This window comes from Miscanthus floridulus, chromosome 19 (genome assembly GCF_019320115.1).
Source record: "Miscanthus floridulus cultivar M001 chromosome 19, ASM1932011v1, whole genome shotgun sequence".
Taxonomy (NCBI): Eukaryota; Viridiplantae; Streptophyta; class Magnoliopsida; order Poales; family Poaceae; genus Miscanthus; species Miscanthus floridulus.
In genome coordinates, this window is record NC_089598.1 from 116,257,965 (window position 1) to 116,268,578 (window position 10,614).

General features: G+C 52.2%; 1 long non-coding RNA gene across 2 annotated transcripts; it reads right to left on the reverse strand.

The window, feature by feature from the left end:
• Positions 1-8,662: 8,662 nt before the first annotated feature.
• LOC136525318 (uncharacterized) lies at positions 8,663-10,295 on the reverse strand. Of its 2 annotated transcripts, none has more exons than XR_010776487.1 (4): positions 10,067-10,295; positions 9,275-9,555; positions 8,864-9,015; positions 8,663-8,769 (listed from the first exon to the last, which is right to left on the reverse strand). It is a non-coding gene; the product is annotated as an uncharacterized lncRNA (long non-coding RNA). The 2 variants fall into 2 exon arrangements; XR_010776488.1 differs by having other exon boundaries at positions 8,729-8,769; positions 8,914-9,015.
• Positions 10,296-10,614: the final 319 nt, after the last annotated feature.

Here is a 10,614-nt window from a genome sequence, read left to right on the forward strand (position 1 = left end):
TTGATGAGGGAAAATGAAGCCGAACCATGTACCTCATGTGGACCCCGAGGGGGGATACAAAGACTAGTCCTGCTCCGGCGCCCCTCTTCATCAGCGATCCGTCGAAGTACATTATCCAGTACTCTTGATCGACGGCTGCTGGTGGCATCTGGACCTCGGTCCATTCCGCGATGAAGTCAGCCAGTGCCTGAGATTTGATCGTCGTTCGGGGGACATAAGAAATGCCCTGATCCATCAGCTCGAGCACCCACTTTGCGGTTCTTCCCGTAGCGTCATGGCTACGAACGACCTCACCGAGGGGGAACGACGTCACTACTGTCACGGGGTGTGACTCGAAGTAGTGGCGTAGCTTCCTTTTGGTGATGAGGACGGCGTAGAGGAGTTTCTGGATCTGGGAGTAGCGGGTTTTGGAGTCGGATAACACCTCGCTGATGAAATATACAGGGCGCTGCACCTTGAAGGCGTGCCCCTCTTCTTCTCGCTCTACTATTAAGGCGGAGCTAACCACTTGGGTGGTGGCCGAGATATATAGTAGGAGAGATTCTCCATCGCATGGAGGAACTAGGACCGGCGGCTTAGTTAAGAATCGTTTAACCATGTCAAGTGCTTCCTGAGCCTCGGCTGTCCACTCGAAGCGGTCAATTTTCTTCAGGAGTCGATAAAGGGGGAGTCCTCGTTCGCCGAGGCGTGAAATGAATCGACTGAGAGCGGCAAGGCACCCGGTGATCCGCTGAACCCCCTTTATGTTTTGGATCGGGCCCATCCTCGTGATGGCTGATATCTTCTCTGGGTTGGCTTCGATGCCACGCTCGGAGACGATAAAACCGAGCAGCATGCCCCTCGGGACCCCGAAAACACATTTTTCGGGATTGAGCTTGATGCCGTTCGCCCGGAGTTTCGCAAAGGTTCGTTCAAGGTCGGCGACAAGGTGGTCAGCCTGCTTGGATTTGACTATGATGTCGTCGACATAGGCCTCAACGGTTCGCCCGATGAGATCTCCGAAGCAACTAAGCATACAGCGCTGGTACGTTGCCCTAGCGTTCTTCAAACCAAATGGCATTGAAACGTAGCAAAATGATCCAAAGGGCGTGATAAAAGATGTCGCGAGCTGGTCGGACTCTCTCATCGCGATCTGATGGTAGCCTGAGTATGCGTCCAGGAAATAGAGGGTTTCGCACCCCGAGGTGGAATCGACTATTTGGTCTATTCGTGGTAAAGGAAATGGATCCTTTGGACACGCTTTGTTGAGGCCAGTATAATCAACACACATTCTCCATTTCCCGCTCTTTTTCCGAACAAGTACAGGATTTGCTAACCACTCTGGGTGGTATACTTCCTTGATGAATCCTGCGGCCAGTAGTTTGGCTATCTCCTCGCCGATGGCCCTGTGTTTCTCCTCGTCGAAGCGGCGCAGGCGTTGTTTCACCGGCTTGGAGCCCGGGAGGATCTGGAGAGTATGCTCGGCGACCTCCCTCGGGATACCTGGCATATCCGAGGGTTTCCACGCAAAGATGTCCTTATTGGCGCGGAGGAAGTCGACGAGCGCGCTTTCCTATGCGGAGGAGAGCGCGGTCCCGATTCGGACTTTTTTGCCCTCGGAGCAACTGGGATCCAAGAGGACGTCCCTGGAGCCCTCTGCTGATTCGAACGATCCCGACGACTTCTTTGCGTCGGGTGTTCCTTCAATGACCTCCTCCCTGAGGGTGACGAGCTCTTCGGATGCGATGACCGTGGATGTGTGTCCGCAGCATTCGACCTCGCACTCGTAAGCGCGCTGGAAGGAGGTGCCGATGGTGATGACCCCACGGGGGCCCGACATCTTCAGTTTCAGGTACGTGTAATTGGGTACGGCCATGAACTTCGCGTAACATGGTCGCCCCAGAATGGCGTGGAAGGTCCCCGGGAACCCCACTACATCGAAGGTGAGGGTCTCAGTCCAGTAATTGGATTGATCCCCAAAAGTGACGGGCAGGTCAATCTGTCCTAGCGGCACGGCTTGCCTTCCTGGCACGACGCCATGGAAAGGTGCTCGGACGGGGCGGAGGCGCGTTCGGTCGACGCCCATTTCGTCGAGCGTCTTGGCGTACATGATGTTGAGGCCGCTGCCCCCATCCATCAGTACCTTGGTGAGCCGCTTTGGACCAACGATCGGGTCGACGACAAGTGGATACCTTCCCGGGTGTGGGATGGTATCCGGATGGTCGGTCCGGTCGAAGGTTATGGCGGATTCCGACCACCGGAGATAAGCTGGCATAGCCGGTCCAGCGGTATAGACCTCTCGACGTGCGACTTTCTGGCGGCGCCTGGAGTCGTAGGCCGTTGATCCTCCGAAGATCATGAGGGCACCGGTCGGAGTTGGGAAGGTGTCGTCCTTCTCCTCCGTGTCGTTAGTGGTGGGAACAGGCTCCTTCCCCTGCTCCTGCTTGTTCAGACCCCCAGCCAAGTACTTGCGCATAAGGCCGCATTCCTTGTATAGGTGCTTGGCCGGAAAGGCGTGGTTTGGGCATGGCCCCTCGAGCATTTTTTCGAAGTGGTTCGGAGTGCCCTCCGCGGGCTTCCGGCCACCTTTGCGGTCGGCAGCGGTCGCGAGCGAGTTGTCGCGCCGTTGCTTCTTATTTTTCCCTTTGGCAGGACGGTTGGAGGCGCCTTCGCTGGCGTCCTCGTCCCGCCTTGTCTTTCCGTCGGAGCGATCAAAGATGGCTCCGACTGCCTCCTCTCCAGAGGCGTGACTGGTGGCGATGTCCAGAAGTTCCTTGGTAGTTCACGGGCCCCTGCGTCCTAGCTTGTGGACCAGGGATTCGCAGGTTGTTCCGGACAGAAAGGCTCCTATCACGTCGGCGTCGGCGACGTTCGGGAGCTCGTTGCACTGTCGGGAGAAGCGCCGGATGTACCCGCGGAGGGTTTCATTGGCCTTCTGACGGCAATTCTTGAGGTCCCATGGGTTTCCAGGGCGTTTGTACGTGCCCTGGAAATTACCCACGAAGATCTCAGTCAGATCCACCCAACTCTGAATGGCATTGGACGGTAGGTGCTCCAGCCATGCTCGCGCCGAGTCGGCCAAGAACAGCGGGAGATTGCGAATAATAAAATTATCGTCACTCGCACCACCGGCCTGACATGCAAGCCAATAGTCTTCGAGCCAAAGCCCGGGATTTGTTTCGCCAGAATATTTAGGAATGTTCGTAGGCGGTCGATACCTTAGAGGGAACGCAGCGTTGAGGATGTGCCGGCCAAAGGCCTGAGGGCCTGGCAGAACGGGGCTCAGGCTTCGGTCCTCGTTGCTGTCGTAGCGCCCGCCACATCGGGGATGGTAGCCGCGGCACGCTGCTTCTCCCTCGTTGCCGTGAGCACGCCTCCGGGCGTCGATGATGTTGCGTATGTCGCGGCCACGGCCGAGGCGTTGATGTATAGGGACGACGGAGGGCTGCCCGCCGGCTGGCGGTGTTTGGTGTACGGATGCGTCCTTGGTGGGGCGCACTGAAGGTGCACGCTGGCTGGTGTCGGGTTCGCGTCGTCGAGACAACGAACTTTCCGCCTGCTGCGCGGCTGCACGCTTGAGCAACGTGCGAATCTCCCGATAAGCGCGCCGATCCTCGGACGTCGCGGCCTCCGGGAGACCATGCAGCAAGGCAGTCGCTGCGGCGATGTTCTGGCTGGCTCGAGCAAAGTGAGGAAAGACCCCATCGTCGGTGAGGATCCTTTGATGTACGGTGCGGGCTGTGGCGCGCGTGCGCCCCCCGTCTTTGCGGCGTTCAATCTCACGATTGATGTCCGCGTATTCCCGTGCGAGCCCTTGCCCGGCCTCATTGATCTCTTGCTGATGAGCCCTTAGCTGCTCCATCTTCAGGTGAGATGGGGCTGTCCCCTCTTCCCTGGATCTGCTCTCAGGATTGTTTGTAGGGGTGGCCTCTTCCCTGGAGGCGCTTTCGATGTGACCCTCAGGGGTCTGCGTCATGTAGCATTCTCAGGAAGGGTGGTGGCTCCCCCTGCTAGAATCCGAGCTGGAGAGCGATACAGGCTCCTCGTTGAGGAGCTCGTAGAGGGTCTCCGTATCCCGCTCAATCGCCCCCACGAACTCGATGTCCGTGGGTGGTTGAACCACACGTAGCACCAGAAGACGGCCAGCGGTTGCCGCAACGTTGCGGAGACCGAACGGAAACACTGTCGGGGCGCTCCATACGGACCCTTCCGGACACATGGTGGCGTTGTGAGAGGCCTCCTTGGGTGATGAGTCTTCCCGGGAGTTGCCCGGTGGACCCTCAAGCCTGAGACGGCTGAGGTTGATGGAAGGGGGAGATGGGGCGGCCGAGTGAGTCAGTGCCAGCTCTCCTTCTAGTGTGATGATGAAATCCAGGTCACCGAAACGCACGTGTGCGCCCGGGGCCCAGGTGATTGCGTGGGTGGTCATCCGAGACCTGATTTGGAACGCGCAAAGCCCCTACCTGGCGCGCCAACTGTTGGTGTTTCGTACAAGCACCGGCAAGTGAATTTATAGTAATGCACGTTAGGCTCGGATGGTGCGCTAAAGGACACAGAATTTATACTGGTTCGGGCGGAACGTCCCTACATCCAGTTTGTTGCTGCTTGTGTTATTAGCACCGTGAACGGTCTGTTGTAAGGGATACAAACTGCTGAGAGAGGGACTGGTCCCAAGTCTCTGATCGAAGGATTCAAAGGTGGTCAAGAGCTTCGTAGCTGCTTGAATGTGTGTATGAGTACGTACTATCGTTTTTCCGTCCCTTTGATGGAGGATGCGCCTCCCCTTTTATAGATGAAGGGGCTGGCTTTACAAAGGTGAGGACTCCAGGATGCGTATTCTACTTAGTCTTGTGGCTTACATCTATCCGATCAGGTCCTTCATCCTGATGAGTGCGAAGGAAGATAAGTGCTTACGATACTGTCGATGTCTCTGTAGGATGTCTGATTAGTCACAGCATGCTGCCCCAGGGTATGGGTTGTAGTACAGTGGTTTTGACTTAGGAGCCTCCCCCCAACCTTGCTCCACACGCCTTCTTGTTCCCATGATTCTTGTTGGCAGAATTCGGGGTCGGGGTCCGGTGTAGCGCCGTGGCCAAGGCTCTCTGACTAGGGGGACCTGAGGGGTCGGGAAGAGGGCCCCCCGCTCCCTCGGGTCCACAGTGCGGTGACGGAGTATCCGTCGTTCGTGGGGATAGCAAATCCGTTCTTGGAGCGTAGCGGTTGTCGTATATCTTCGTTGGGTTCCGTGTCCCAGGGCTGAAGGCGGCGCCTACAACTCTACAGAGTGAGGTGCACGCGCCTGTAATACCTTTTGGGCTCTGCGGCGCCCGGAAGGGTCTAAAGCATCAGTCCTGTCGTTCCCTGGCAGTTCTCTTCCTGTCAGGGCGCAGGGTATGGTCGTCGGAGCCATGGTTGACCTAAACGTCTTGTCTCGTCCTGTACCCATCATTACGAGGGATAGATATCGATCAGGGCGAGGCTCGTTCTGGGCCGTCGGGTGAGACGGAGGCCAATCCCTATCTCTTGGGCAAGACTAACCCTATCCCTCCGGGGTCGGGCGAGGCGGAATCTATCCCTTAGCCTTCGGGCGAGACCGAGCCCGCCCTATAGGCGTTGGGCGAGACGGAGATTAGCCTTGAGCCTTTGGGGCGAGGCAGGGTTATCCCACAAAGGCGTCGGGTGAGGCTGACCCCACCCCTCTGGGATCGGGCGAGACGGAACTCATCCCTCAGCCCTCGGGCGAGACCGAGCCCGTCCTCAAGGCGTCGGGCGAGACGGAGTTTATCCCTCGGCCCTCGGGCGAGACCGACCCCGTCCCGAAGGTGTCGGGCGAGGCGGAACCGAACTCCTGTCACTCGAACAAGGGATGACGTGGTGCCCTTATGCGTCCAGAAGTTTTTTACATTTGGTGGTTATTGGTTTCACCTCCTGGGGTACCTTGGTATCAGGTCCCCGACAAGCACCAAGAAGGTTTGGATCCCGAAAGGGAAGTGAGAAGTTCATCGGACTTTTTGGGAATTTGGAGACTTGGCAAAGTATGAGTGCATTTCATGGGGTGCATCTTGATGGACAAAGTCATTGCCAAGTAGGTAAGTGAATACTATGGACCTAAATTCCCTTTCCCATGTTAGGTAACTAGACGTCATTACTTTCAATTAGTATTCATTACAATTGGTTTTGTCCTTCAATTGATATACTCTTAAAGCATCTAGTTATCTTTAATACCTATGTTTGCGTTTACTTGCTTAAATCTTTTGTCATGCATTCAATAGGTACATCATATGGTAGGCTTGCTCGGTTACATTATCAACCCTTGGAGCAAACCTACATGGTTTAAAATTGTTTAGAAGCACGACACATAGCTTGTCTTACTTTTGTTCATCTAATATGTGCCAAAGTCCAAATTATAGATAATCTCTCCCGGATATCTCTTTGAAAATGATTCTCACATTTATGAGATGTCATCTTTCAAGTGGTATTTTTGATTCTAAAATCAATGTGCATGATTTCTACAAAGTATTCTACATTTATGTGCACATATTTAGGGGGAGTATTTCTACAACTTGGATGCTTTGAGACTAACACTTTTTCAAATGGTATCAATTTTTCAAACCTATCACTTGTGTAGTAGTCTCATTGTAAGGAAACTGGTGTCCTCGGAGTTAAGCATCATTCTTCAATTGGCATCATCATGTTGATTACATTTCTTTTTATATGCTTTCTCCATGCATTATATAGATTAAACTCTCTTGTGCAATAAATTGCTAATTATGCATATGCTTTGCTTTCTACAATATGTATGCATACTTTTAGGGGGAGCTTAGTCTATATAATGTGAGAGTCAAATTTTGTGATCCATTTCACTCTATACACAAAGGATCATGGAATTTGACCCTCCCTTGTGCTACTAATATCTTCCTTTTCGGTGTTTGATGCCAAAGGGGGAGAATTTGGAGGACCAAAGGCAAGCATTAAGCATTAAGTTAATGTCTACGAATGGTAATGGTCCGAGAAAGGGAGGATAGTGGATTATAGATTAGTCTAAGTAATGAGGAGAATTTATAGGAAGCAAGACTTTAATCCATAATGCCACATGGGGACATTTGCAAGGGCAAGTTAGGTCTTCAATTGGTATCATAGTCTTTCAAGTAGTATCTCTTAGAATCATATAACCTTGCCCCTTGTATTGCATCCTAGCAAGTATATAGTTTTTAAATTCAAAATTTTTATTATTTGCTTGCTTTGGTCGTGTTGTCATCAATCACCAAAAAGGGGGAGATTGTAAGGAAAATAGACCCTTGGCCCATTTACTTTGAATTTTGGTGTTTGATGACCAACACAACCAAATTGGACTAATGAATTTATAAGTGTTTGTTTTGTAGTCCAATAGGGTGCAAGACGTGACTTGGACGAATGCGACGTGATGATCCGATTATCAACACCTCAAGCAAGACTTTAGAAGCACAAGTGAAGACCCAAGATATCAAGCAAAATCCAAGCATGAAGATAGGAACCAAGCCGTACACAAGATCGCGAAGAAACGAGCTCGCAGAGGCGACCGAACGCTGGAAGCGCGACCGGACGCTGGACCGGTGGCTCGGCAGACAGGCGACCGGACACGAGGACCGGACGCTGGCGGCAACCGATCGGACGTAGAAACGCAGCGTCCGATCGAGTACAGAGAGGTTTCAGGCGCACGAAACTGCGACCGAACGCGTCCGATGGTAGGCGACCAGATGCTGGCAGCGTCCGATCGGCAGTTCGCGGCTGCAACGGTCGGGACGACCGGACACGTCCGGTCAGGATGATTCAGCGTCCGGTCAGTAGCAGATTTACGGGAATTCGACCCCAACGGCTACTTTCTCAGTGGGGCTGATAAATACAACCCCCAACCGGCCATTTGAGTACAGTGGAGCTGAGGAAACATACCAAGGGTGTTGATACACCATTTTAGTGATCTCCACTTGTATAGTGCTTAGTGTTTTATTAGGTGATTAGCATAAATGCTTTGCGAAGTGCTTAGGTTGATTAGACCACCGCTTATGCGCTTGCTCTAGGTGTATGCCTAGTGTTTAGTGAGGTTTGCATACCTCTTGCCACCCCGTGCTTGCGAGCACAAAAGTTGTACATCGGAGGGGCTTGAAGTCTTGCGAGATCGCACCAACCGCGTTTGTGGTGCGGTCGCCACCGTGTACCGAAGGGAACAAGGCCCGCGGCGTTTCAGCCGGAAGCTTGATAGTGAAGACGGCGGGGAGCATCCGGGAGAGGCTTGCCGGAAGGCACATCGGAGACCCACTTGCGCGTGGGGAAGGCCCGAGGCTATCTACGGAGTTACCCGACCGGGAGCTTGGCCTTTGCGAGGGATTCCTTGCGAGGGGCTCCAACGAGGACTAGGGGGAAGCTTGCGCGCTTCTCGATACCTCAGTAAAAATACCGGAGTCGTCGACGGGAGTTTGCATATCTCTACCTTGCTCTTTAAGCTTCCGCAGTTACATTGATCTTATTATTATCATTTGCAGTAGAGATAGCAACACACTAGCAAAACCGTAGTTGCATATCTAGATAGATTATCTTTTGCATATGTTTTGCTAGAGGAAGAAAAAGAGGCCATAGTTTTGGAGTTAGATTTTATAAGTCGCCTAATTCAACCTCTCCTCTTAGGCGTCCACGGTCCCTTCAATGCCTTGCTAACCTTGTTTCAGTTTCCAGGTCACAAGCGCCTTTCTTCTCCATGTTTTAGTCCACAGCACAGAATACAAGCCAATCACTATGATCGCCGCGCCTATAACACTGTGTGAAATTACGAAAAGGATTACAGTTAATTACCAATACATTCAATTGTTCAGCAATCCAATTTGAAGTGTTCAAGTTCAAAATTCTTTACCCTCCAGTATAGAGTTGATCACCAAGGAAAATTGCTGCCAAGATGGCTACCATGACAGTCTGCAGTGGTTGGAAGACAGCAATGAACAGCGGGCCTCCCTTATTTATGCACCAAATCTTAAGGGACCAGGCAAGACCCGTGGCCACAATACCCTGCATTTGAATGATATGTGCAGAAGTTATGATGCATTCACTTACACAGATCTGTTATTTGTCTACTATCCTATATTCCAATGTCAAAAAACTGTTCCCTTACGTAGTTACAAAATTGATGATTTAGATTTCCCAAGCTTCACCTACTCCCCTATATATATGTTTCCAAAATCATAGAAAGTTTGATGTTTGTAGTAAAGCAAAAAAAAGTTTTCATTTTTTTAATCCAATGAACATATATAAGTTATATTCGTGCAACCATATTCTAGTGTCGCGTCGCCGTGTGCCGCGCCGTGCTTCGCCCCTGAGTGCTCCCATTGGTCCACGCCATGCTCCCGCTCCGACCAACCAGACGATGCTCGAATGATGGGGGAAGCAAGTCATCTGAGGCTCCAAATCGTAAGCATCGCCGGTTGCTGGATGCCTCGCTCGCATGCCTCACCATCCTCTTCCAGGTGCTTCTGGACTCCAAGGGAAGGGCAGTCTTGACTCTGCGGTTCTACTCGTCAGGCTGTTGAAATATTCAGAGTGTGTTCCAGGCTGTTCAAATGTTCAGAGTGTGTCTCGCGTAAATAGCGGAGTTGACTGTTGGCAGTTCAATAGCAGAGTGGATAGATGGGATTGTAAAGTGATATTGTGAGTAAACATTTGAGGTTGTGACCACTGAATTGTCAAAATGAATGACTGGATGTATAGATTGTTGCAAAATGATCATGTCATGTTTGCAAAAGAGTTTGTGATAATCTCATTTCAGTGAACATTTACACATGTTTGCTCTTAAACATACAGACAGATCATCATAACTATTTTCTGCAGGCAAAAGGCATTCATACAAAGTTGCAAAAGACATTCAGATTACACATCAGTTGCAAATATCCATACTTTCTTCCATCTCAAATATGCTGATTTCGTGTTTTATGAAAGCAAGTTGACATTTTCTTTAACCAACTCCAACACCATCTGAGTGGGAGAGAGATGGCAACCAAATTACAAGAATAAATATTGCTGCAATCTAGATACACATGAAGAGACAGGATGCAAAGCAGCAAACCTGTTCCTGGCATGGAGAGACCAAGAGATGGAGTGCACCAGCCAATTTCCGTCGGCTCACCCTCGTGTTCACGCGAAAACAATATGCAACGAAACAGGTGTCATTCATTCTCAGAGCTAAAATCGATGTATGAACCTTGCAATGATTTTGGCCAAGGCATTACCTGATGGATTGATATAATAATAATGCTGACGAACTGCCTCTCTGAGCCGCACGCCATGGAGGTCAAACTGGCATGAATCCTCTGCGGCGAAGCCTTGGAACCATCGTGCGCCCGCACCATCGTCCCCTTTCCCGTATCGACGTGGCCAGTGAGCGCCAGGCTGGCCACGGCAGGGGGTGCGCATCCGCATCCCGTCGAACGGTTGGCGGGCGCAGCGCACCACGGCAGTGCCCCCGCCGCGCTTGGCCGTCGCAGTAAGGGAGCAGGGCAGCGGCACGCCGCAGTCGCGAGGCGGTCGCCGGTGAGGGCCGAGGGGGCGAAGGCGGCGGCGGAATCTGGGCAGCGCGGGGGGCCGGAGGTGCGACTGCGAACTGATCCAAGGCCC